This window comes from Telmatherina bonti (assembly GCF_933228915.1).
Source record: "Telmatherina bonti genome assembly, chromosome: 17".
Taxonomy (NCBI): domain Eukaryota; kingdom Metazoa; phylum Chordata; class Actinopteri; order Atheriniformes; family Telmatherinidae; genus Telmatherina; species Telmatherina bonti.
In genome coordinates this window covers 30,032,129-30,044,141 of record NC_136615.1, presented here as the reverse complement: position 1 = coordinate 30,044,141, position 12,013 = coordinate 30,032,129, and positions in this window count along the sequence as shown.

Here is a 12,013-nt window from a genome sequence, read left to right as displayed (position 1 = left end):
ATATATATAATCTAACATTTTCAAAGCCCGTGTGGAACTTTCCATTATGATATTTTTTTTTTGGTCTTCCTGCATGATTCCCTGTAACATGCTTCCCCATTTTTTTTTGCATTTCTCACTTGCTGAGATTTTTTTAAAATACCAACTAGAGAACAGACAACATATTTTGCTACAATTTGTGTTGAAATTATGGCATTTAAAACCATTTTTTAAAATTTCCAAACCATCTAATGAGACATTTCCCACCAAAGACGATGCTGTGCCGTTGACGGCTGTTCTGCCTTTAAACATCAACACAAAATACTTGCATGTCACCTGCCACGTAGTGGCTGGTTTGTTAAACATAAAATGAAAAACTTAGCTGTAATGGTGTGTGCTGACTTTTTATTGACAAAGAGTCGAGTAGGAGCAGATTGGAAGTTTCAGAAAAGGAGCTTCAAATGGAAACAATCCTTAGCAAAGCATTAATAATTAAAAGGTTATGAGAGGTGAGAAATAAAGAGTATAAACAGTATTGATGTAAATAAAGTTGAATCCACCTAGGTTCTTCTTGACTAAGATCAGTATTTAAAGCATCAGAATTACACCTCTGTTTATGGATTTGTATCCAGGAGTCCAGAGAGTACAAAGCTGGCCGGGGAACCTGAGTAATACAGTGTAAACTCAGAATTATATCCCCTTTAAGTTGTCTGTCCCTGCGCTGGTCTCCAGGACCAAGGCTGCTGACAGTTTCGCCCTGCAGTCGAAATCAATACGAGTTCTTTAAGTATCATGCGCACACACACAGCCCTGCAGTTAAAGGATAACCTTGAGACAGATCCCACTATGGGGAAGGAAAATAAATGGAAATTGTGAGGAAAACAGTCTCTGTGTGAAAAAACACAAAGGATGCAGAGAAAAAAAATACTTTTCCCTCCTGGCTAAACAGGCTACAGAAAGTTTTAATGTAAGAGCGGGTCAATTGTGACTGTGGAGAATCCTGCAGATACTAATGAAGCAGAGAGAATCCTATTGTAGAAGTACTGAAAAACTAGGAGAAGAGTTTGGAACTATCTCTTATGCTCTGTGGTCTGAATAAGGACTAATCATGTGATGCAAATTCAAATTAAATCCAATGTTAATTCAGTCACCGAGTTTATCTGCCCTTGAACCTAAAAGTAAACTAATTGAGTACTGAATATTTAATCAAGTTTCTACAAAGCGTGAACATCAGTCTGTTAGTGGCTTACACAGCAGAATTACAAGCTGTGTGGCTGTGAAATCATCACGTCGGTCACTTGTTTCACTCTGCATCATCATCAAAGTTTGGTTTATATAAACTGGAAAATTTTGGAGGTTGTAAAGTTAATATTCACATGACTTAATGAACCATAACTAACATAACCAAAGCAGAGCCAGGTGATACAATGCAACTCGTCATCAATCAGCTGACATCATAGTACACAAATTAGGACAAATAAAGCAACAACACAACCATGAAAACATCACTTCAAGTCTTGTAACATAAGTTGTCGTGCAATACCAATCTGATGAATCTCGTAGTTTCTATGCTGCAGACTGCTTCTATGCTGCCGTAGTCCAGGGTATACACCCACTTCTTTTCAGTCAGCATTGAGTATACCCACTTCTAAAGCATCTATGATGCCGCTTTCACCATTACGAACATTCCCATGAATGTATGTCTACCAGCCGCTCAGTTAATGATACCAAATCCACAATGGTGCTGCCAGCAGCTGCATTAATTTTAGCCTAAAAATAGACATAATAAAGCTGTTTATATGTCTAGCAGCCAGACACCCGCGTTTTTCTAAGGGCAAAAAATTGAGAGTATACCCATTTCTTGAGGGACTACTACACCACTGCAGACAGTGGTTATGCTAATCTGTACACTGGATACAGATTAAAGTAGAAATTAAAGAAGAAATCATTTTCAAAAATAAAAAATCAAAAATCATTTTCAAAATAATTGTTGCTCTTCTAATTCCTTTTTTTTATTCTTACTGGGAAATTTTGTTATGTATTTGGTATTTGACCCATCTCTGTGTACTTGAGATGGTTTCATGTTTAGCTCTATGGGGAGCAATTGGAATAGGCTAATGGCCTTGCTCCAGATCCCACAGTGGTTCAATGTATTGTGCCATAAGGGGCTCAAATCCAGGCACACCTCTGTATCCACAAGGTTACCTGCTGTAGGGTTACAACATGATTTCCAAATGATTTGGTTTCCATCATTCTACTGTGCCATGACGGCAACTTTATTTTAAGGTCAGAACATGCAAAGCTCAGAAATTCCCCATAGACTTAAATAAGAAAAAAAGAAACTGAAAGAGCTATATGTAAAGGACTCAGTTAATTGCTTAAATCTTAAAACTGATGACAATACAATTAGAAAAACAACTCAAAACAAGTATTGTTTGTTTAGAAGGTTTGCAGAAGAATTTTTCTATTTAAAAAGGATATGATAGCGTCACTTAGGTTAGTAAAGTTAAATGTGAACAAACCTCTGGAACAATATCGTGTAGACAGATAAGATTAATTTGGAGATGTCTGATTGTGATGCCATTAGCGTGTATGAGAATCAAACACACCACACCAACAATCTGCCTTTCAAACTCCTGCTCTTTCTTTCCCACACTTAAAAAAGATTTCAAGATACTTGAACATCTCCACCTGGGGCCAAACTGGAGAGGGCACTCCACCCTTTCTTTGGCTGAAGACCATGATCTCAGATTTGGAATTGTTTCTTTTCATTCCACCTGTTTCATACTTGGCAACAATTTGGGGCCCAGAAGGAGCCAGCAGAAACACATCATCTGCAAAAAGCAGAGTCTCAGTCTTGAGGCCACAAACTGGATCCCTCCAACATCTCGGCTACACCAAGAAATTCTGGAAAAGTTATGAACAGGATTGGTGACAAAGGGTAGCCTTGGAAAGTAATCCGATTTACTTCTAGCAATGCAGACATAGCTCTGGCACCAGTTGTACAAATACCAGACAGCTCATGCAAGAGGGTTCGATAATCCACATTTTTGGAACACCTCCACAGATGTCCCTGGGGGACACGGTCAAAAGCCTTTTCCAAGTTCGCAAAGCATGTGGACTGGTTGGATAACTCCTAAGCACACTCCAGGATCCTGAACAGGGTGTAGAGGTGGCACACTGTTCCATGACTGGGACAAAATCCACACTGCTCCTCTTCAATAAAAGATTCTACAATCCAACGGATCCAGGACCCCCTTAGACTGTACAAGAAAGCCTGAGAAGTCTGATTCCTTTGTAATTGGAGAACACCTTCCGGTCATTGTAGACTGAGGGGACCAACACCTCAGTCTGGCAGTCCAGATAAGCAGTCTGATGTCCACATGATGCTGTGGCGACGTGTCAGCCACGACAGCTCCAAAGCATCCAGAACCTTATGGAGCTCCATGCGAATTGTGTCCACTGCTGACTTTTCAGTGACCTTAGCCCTAGAGATAAAATAGCCAATCCCTGGGTTTTCAGACTCTGCTTCCATATCTGTTGGTGCAATCTTTCGAGCAACCCACAATTTCCAGAAGAAAGTCAGTGAAAGACACAATCCCATCCCTGTTGTTCAGTGTGGATGGAGTCCATCAGGGGTGGCCAACTCCAGTCCAGCACGTCTTGGAAGTTTCCCTGCTGGAACACACCTTACGCACATTGGACTTAATTAGCCTACTTGTGCAGAGTTTGATGTCAAGCTCTGCACAAGCCTGCTAATTACCCATTGATTTGAGTCAGGTGTGTTGCAGAACCGAAACTACCAACACATGCGGGACTGCGGCTCTCGAGGACCGGAATGGACCATTCTGAGTGGCTGGGTGATGGACCAGAATCTCTTCAAAGCCATCCAGAAATCCCTCTCCACAGCCTCAGCAACAGTTGAAACTGCGTTTTGCATTCCCTGTCCATATGCATCGTCAGCCTCTGGAGTCCCACATGCCAAAAAGGCCAAGGAAGTGCTCCTTCTTCAGCTTGACAGCATCCCTCACTACCGGAATCAACCAACAAGTTCAAGGATTACTGCTCCAGTAGCCGGTAACAGAAGCCCAGAACACAGTTCACTTGCTTTTCATTCAGATAACATTTCAAAAGGGTTTTACTTCTGATGTTTAATCATTAACTATGAGTGATGTAATTAATAAAGATTACCGATAGCTTGTGAATCATCTTTTTTACACCCTCAATGTGATTGTATTGATTTTGTGCACAATCAGGGAGTGACAAAAAACACAAACTCCACGCAGAGCTTAAAATCTGTGTGCATGGAAAAATAAATTTATTTGATTTACCACAAAGGGTCATTCAGAGAAACATCTCTAAGAAACAGATTTATCAAAAGAGACAAACAGGGAGGGAGGCTGTGCATACTGAACATGAGGGATATGGTCGCCCATGAAAAGAAAGACTTAATTGTTTCCTTGGAGATGGGCAGAAACTGCCCATGAGCTCAGGCTCTGACATCCACGCTTTTCTAATTAACTTAGTACCTGACATTCTGAGTCTCGGATAAAAGAAGAACAAACAGCATCAAGAGCTTTTCCTCCTTTTTACCTCAAAAACAGGTCAACACTCAGCCAGACAGAAATTTGCTTTTGCATTTTTCTTTTGCAAATTTTTTTAACAAAAATACTCACAAACTACTTATACACCTTTTTAATCCCTTATTAACACAAATATCTAATCGACCAATCAAATAGCCAGTCATGTAGATGAGGTCAAGATGACTTGATGAAGTTCAAACTGAGCTTCAGAATGAACAACATCTATAAACATAAGCATCGTGTTGATAAAGAATGATTTGTGTGAGGGACTGCACTGGTAAAAGATGAGGAACACGGGTAGCTTAAAAAAGGAACAAGTTTTATATATATATATATATATATATATATATATATATATATATATATATATATATATATATATATATATGTGTGTGTGTGTATATATATATATATATATATATATATATATGTGTGTGTGTGTGTATATATATATATATATATATATATATATATATATATATATATATATATATATATATATATATATAAATATATATATATATATATATATATATATATATATATATATATATATAAAATGAAATTAGGCCTTTTACAAGGGGGTCAACTAAATAAAACTTAAATCAAAGTCCTAAGATAACTCAAAATAACTTTAAACTAACAGAAAAAAGAACCTATTCAAACAAAATAGGATTTGATTAAATAAAACTACTCAAAAGAAGAAAAAAGAGAATAATACAAACGTGGAGACACTAAACTAGATGTCCCCCCTGAGTGAGTTTTCTTTTAGCAGGCCCCTGTCCATTGCCTTGTCTCAGAGCTCACTATTCCCCCCAGAGTTCACATTGCTTCCTCCAACACAAATAAAAAGAAACATAAAGTCAAACACATAAACAAAACAGTTTAAATAAAATAATTCCTAAAAGTGTGCATGTTAACACAAAAGAATTAAAGCATTTCCACTCAAATGAATTATAAGGAAAAGGGTGTTTTTGCAGTGAATTACAGCCAAACTGCAAGTGGTTAAAAGTTATGTCTATGCAGAACTGCGATAAACTGCAGATCCCCCCTCATCCACTAGAGGCTCCAAAACAGAGCAAATCCCTGTAGAGTCCCATATTAAAAAGACCAACTTCACAGCAGAAATAAACATGTTTACAGCCTGGTTCAAAAATCCATTTAGGTTTAATAGGTCAGATTTACCCTCATAACAACTGTAGGTGTAGTGAATTTGTTTTCTAACTCCTCTATTTACAAGTAATTTCATCTACAAAATGACTAAAAATCCAATCTATGAGAATCTATGTTATCCATTTACAAATAACTTCATCTGGAAATTCAGCACTGGTTAACAGCATGACTTAGCTTTAGCCCGCCTACCTCCGTTAGCTGGTCAGGTCCTGTTACCTCTGAGTCAGCTCAGTTAGCTATTAGCTACAGGGAGGTTGGAGTTTGCTAGATGTCAATAATCCACCCCCACGCTCACAGCCCCCCTTTCAGCTCTACCTCTTTGCCCATATTTGTATTTTCGGGGAGCGACGACACACTTGATGCTGCCAAGATGGCGATGGTGGGAACCACCCATTGAGCTTCAATTCAGCTCTTCAGAAACCTATGGGTAACATCACATCCATCTTTTATATACAGTCTATGGTTTATCTGCTAAACACTGTTCAGTGGAAACACCTGCAAATAGTAATTGTTTTCTGTTAAAATTTTCCCAATATCCCTTTTATTTGGCTAAAAACTGTCATGGACATGTATCTACAGTCTAAAACAGTGCAACAGACGGTTTAGTTAAATTTTTACTGCTCCATACATGAGAAGCTTGTTGCTCTCGTTCTCTGTTTATTCCTTATATTCTCAGGTCAGCCACTTCTCTTGCTCCATTAACTGAAAGTAAAATTGTGCATGCCTCAGATTCAGTATTCCAGCTCATGATGAGTGGTGCTTCTGCTTTTCTCTTTTATGAGCTTCCATGTAGCCATGACAACATTTCAGTTTACTATTGATTTTACCATTTCAACACTTTGCAGATCTTGTTATGCCTTATTATTGTCAAAGCAAAATGTCTTTCTCCCGCCACCGGACTGAGATATTGGTTTAGAGGCGCACAGGCTCCATTTAGAGTAGGTCTCAACCTATTTGGGCCCCCAATGAAACACCCAACAGTACCATTAGAGCAGCTAGATTAGTCACGCATGCAGGCCCAGTTCATATGTGCTCAACCTAAACTCTTCATTCATGTTGAGAATGTGGTCAAACAGAGAAAGAAATGGAAAATGTGATCATAGTTCAAAGAAAGTCTTGGCTCTGTGGTTAAGAGAAGAAAAAAAATAGACTTTTGCTTGTTGTTTTTTCCATATATGGCTTGCATACATTCAGACAAAGGACCTGGCAAGAGCACATGATGGAGAGTAGATATTTCTATTAACTCAAGCTGTCAAAATCCAATAGTGGAGTTCAAGGAAACAAATAAGTGGACTCAAGATGGAGAGACAGAGAAACTTTATTAAGAACTGTGGAGATAGAAGCATAATTAAATACATGGCGACAGGTCTCGGGAAGTAATTTGGGAAGGGCTAGTCGCTCTGGAAAGCCTCTGCTGCTTCCCAGAGTTGACTCACTGAAGACAAAAAGCCAAATCTGCTTTCAATTTTAACATTTTTGGAAATGATTTCTGATTCGTGCCAGTACAAGAACCTGCTGCAGCATGTATGAATCATACAAGGCTGAACATCAAAAGCCAGTCAGCTTCAAAAATGACCATTTCCTAACAGTACTGAACAGCTGTCTTACGCAAGCCTGTGAATGTAAATGCTGACTCTGTGCATGACTGTCAGGCTTTTATTAGAATACTTACATGGGCCAAAGATTGTATTGCCCTTGGCCCCCTGAAATAATTTCAGAACATGGACGTCATAAAGCTGTCGTCTCTGATCACCTCAGTAATAAAAGAGGGAATCCGTTTCTGTCTGTCGGTCCAACCAGTTTACGCGTTTATCTGATCTTTGCGCTCGCTGGGTGTATGGTTGCATTTGTGTGGAAATACCGGGTGAACGCTGAAGTCGTCTGGATGAAGAGTTTTAATATTGTACGTCTTTCATTATCTTGCAGGTAGTTTGGTTCCTGAAAGAGGATCTATCCTGTCAGGCTTCGAACACTGAGCGGATGTACCTGAGTCATTAATCATGGAAGAACTAGATGGAGTTTCTTCATTAGAAAAGGAACAAAGGTGGAGGGGTTTCATGAATGAAAAGTTGTTGTTTTAGGCACTGTGGCTCAGACAAGAGATTTTTCAACTACTTGGCTCTGCTGATCTCAGTGGTTTACGTTAAATTGGGGTAGTTGACAGTGATCAAGTAGTGCATTTAATCACCTCTGAGGTATTTCTCTTTTAAAGTTTTCCCTTTTTCATTAAAAAAATAGTTTCCGAGAAAAACCTGTTCTGAACAAGCAAATAAAAATCTGGCATTTTGAAATATAAACACAACCAAAGATCTCTGAGATCATAATGATGGTAAGTAATGCAGATAATCCAGAAGCTGTATAGCTCGAAATGGGAAGTCATAGAATTTATCGGCAATGAAAGTGGATAAAGTACTGCTAAGGTTGATGAATGGAAGTTGTGTTTTGTATAGTGTTGGTATTTATAATTTATTTTCCATACGTTTCAAGCTGGCTTTATGCTTCTGAAAAGTGTGTTTACTTATTTAAATGCAATCCCAAAGAGTCATAATTAGGTTTCAGAACATTTTCAATCTTGTGTATTGGAACCATGTTAAACGACATTACCTTGTTTAATCACAAGAATTAAAATGAAATTATGAAAATATTAGTGTTAAGAATATACAAAATCATATAAGAGTGATAAATGCTGGTTTGGAGGGATTGTTGTGAAATCTGGCAGAAGGCCCCAAGAGATTCTAGAAACCCCTTCTCAGCTTTTGACACAGTAAACCACAATAAATCCTGATAAGTAAGACTGGAGCATCTTGTAAGAATTACTTGATCTGTCCCAAAGTGCCATCCATCTATTTTCTGAACTGCAGTGAGCTTTTCACTGCACGATGTCTCCTCACATGACTGTGCAAAGAAAAGTAAAGCCTGTTGGGAAATGGAGAATAAATTGTAAATTCTATGTAGCAAACCAGAGAACATGTCAATACACAAAGCAGTGTGCCACACATTTGCACTGAGCTCCAAAATCTACGGTCAAAAATCAAGTGAAGCTAAAGAATTCAGAGCTTGCCGTTATTTCGGGAGAATTAACAAAAGACTCCAACCGCTGGACATTGATGTAAACAGGACGTTTAAAGTGAAGTTGCGAGCGTCATTGGAGCGACGGTTGAGAGATGGCAAACAGACCTTTATGAAGGCTGGGAGTTACGCCACCATATGTGAATGGATTGTAAACGCCTGGGACGGGTATCTCCTTTGACTGTTGTACGAGCATTTGCCAAAGCAGGTGTCATTGCTGAACAGCAATGAGACTGACTCCAACAACGAGAGACAAGAGAGAATCAGATATGCTTGATGGCAAAACTGTCCAGCTGTTCAATTCAGATACATAAAATGAGGACTTCAATGGATTTGTGAAAACATATTGATAAAAAAAAAAAATAATGTGTGTGTTTTTAAATTTGTACCATAGTTGAATAAAGTTCAACCAAACTCACTGATTTGCTTTAGTTACTTTGTTTTCCTTTTGTTTTAGCATGCGCCCAGTAACGCGGTGTGCCTTATGTATGACTTAAGCACAGAAATAGACAAAGTAATTGAGACTACGCCTTATAATCCAGTGCGCCTTGTGGCGCGAAAAATGCAGTAGGCTAAATTAGCTTAATTCGTAGCAGTCATCACTGTGTTCTTCATCATTACAATGTAGCTTGAGCCTGTTGATTGGTCATACAGTATCATCTCCTTGTTGCCTAATGCAGTGGCTGGAGGGTCGCCAGACATTGTAAAAAACAAAAAAAACCAAAAAAAAAAACAAATGTAACTTACATTTAGAAAAAGATTGAATTTTTTACCATGGCTGTAAAACTTAAACCACACGTCAACAAAGTTAGTACATATGAGTGTCTCGTCATAGCTGTGAACCACCAAAACACTTTATCCTCCTGATTATGTGCTCTTTGAGGGACCCCATTAGGTGTAGATATTTAATTTTGAAATTCAGCATAATTAGCTACTTGTCCTTTTGATTGACAGGTGTCTGATATCCAGCTAGCTAACAGAGCTCCATAGCTTTAGCATGCCTACTGCCGCATACCTGTCAACTGTTCATTTTGTCTGGAGTTTTTTACCCTACTTTCCCGCACCTTGGTATTTTTCATGATACGGGGAGAAAATAAACTGCCTCTGAGCAGAATAAACATGGTGCAACTATATAACTTCCATCAATTCCATCCGTTAGCTGGTAAGCTTCCATTAGCACTGGGTTAGCTCCCTTAGCTCTTGGCTACACGCAGTTTGGAATTTGATAGATGTCAATCATCCGCCTCCCAAGATCACAGCCCCTCTCTGAGCTCTACCTCTGTCAAATTTTTGTATTTTTCAGTAGTGGTGACATGCATGACACTGCAAAGATGGCGATGGTGGGACTCAGCTCTCCGTCCAGCTTTCATACAGTCTATGATTGTGTCACTAACCACAGATAGACAGAAAAAAACATCTGGATTTATTCACCAGGGGTGTAACGATTCATCCATCTTCATCAACATATTATGTGGTCAATTGAGATCAATTCATCATTGCAATTAATTACCAATAATATACCATTTATTAAATGCAATTTTATTTTAAAAATATAGCTATAGTATGATTTCCCCTGGTCGTTTTCTGTTTAGTACTTATCTGTATTTACTCTAAAGTCAAATATACAGTGGGCCAAAATTTAAAATTTGACAAATTAACGGACCAACATCAATATTTACTGAAAAAATCTTCCAGACATAACAATGAACCTCATAGATTGGTGGCAAAATCGCACGTGTGTTCAGCTACTGTGTTTCTTCTCAGGCTCTTGTTTGAAAATGCTTGTTTTTTTTGTTTTTCACAAACACTCTGTCACTGAAGCTCTGGGCTTATTTTGCCATCTCTGCTGCAGCAGCTTGAAGTTGCTATGACTACCGTCAACAGAGGAAAAGGTCCTGTCCTGATTGATGCAGCAAACCACCACCAGAGTGTTCTGGGGTTTTTAATATTGGTATTACACGTGCTATATAATACCGGCGGGTCAGCTCTAGTTGTATTTGGTGTCGACTCGTGGGCCAAATATAATTACATTGTGAGCTAAAACTGGGCCGCGGGTCAGAGATTGACACCTGTCCTCTGACAACAATTTATTTTTTATTTAAATTAATTTATTTAAATATCTGAGATGAGGAACAAAAATATGAAGGCATATTCTAGCTCATATTTGTTCAAATATGTTAAATAACAATTTCCTGTGATATTGTTTGAAATGAATCAGTGGATGCTAAATAGAATCAAATTGAAACCCAATCATGCCTGAATTTGAGATATTGGCAAACATAAATAGCTGTCAGTTAAACTGATATAAAATTGGTGATTTACACCACCAGTATTCACCAGCTCATAATCTACAACCATGATCATGACTGGATGATGTTTGCGAGATGTGGACGAAATCTCTTATTGTACTTTTTCAGGCGAGACAAACAGGAACGAAGTCTGTGGAAAAGTTCTATCATGATTTTATATATGTTTTGATTTTTTCACATATATATATATATATATATATATATATATATATATATATATATATATATATATATATATATATATATATATATATATATATATATATATGTGTGTGTGTGTGTGTGTGTGTGTGTGTGTGTGTGTGTGTGTGTGTGTGTGAATACACATATACATGTCTGCTGACCAAAAGCACATATTCACAACACACACACACACTCATATATATATATATATATATATATATATATATATACATAGAGAGAGAGAGAGAGAGTGTGTGTTCTGAATATGTGCTTGTGTCAACAAATGAAATACTTTTGGTCAGCAGATGTGATGTGTCATAACATTAGTGAGTTAAAAATGAAATATGTTGTATTTTTCTGAACGATGTCCATGTTAGTTAAAGACTTTTATTGATCTACGGTTTGGGTTCAGGGTGTCATACCTTTCAAATCACACTTTTATTCCAATATAGTTTCTTGAGGTTGGGGTTTTGGAAATACATCAGCAGATGTTTTACCTGTAATGTGGTCTTCATTTAATCATTAATAATGTTTGTATAGTGGCTTGCACAGTAGATGAAATGCCTTTCACAGGCAGGGGAAATGAAAGCCGACTGGGAATTAAGCTAAATGACAATCAGAATGTCAAACTTGATCCCTGTTCGGCTCTCATCTCTAAGTGAACCCCTTCCCTTGTTTCCAATCGTCTTCTTGAGCTTGTAGTACAGCTGTGTCTCC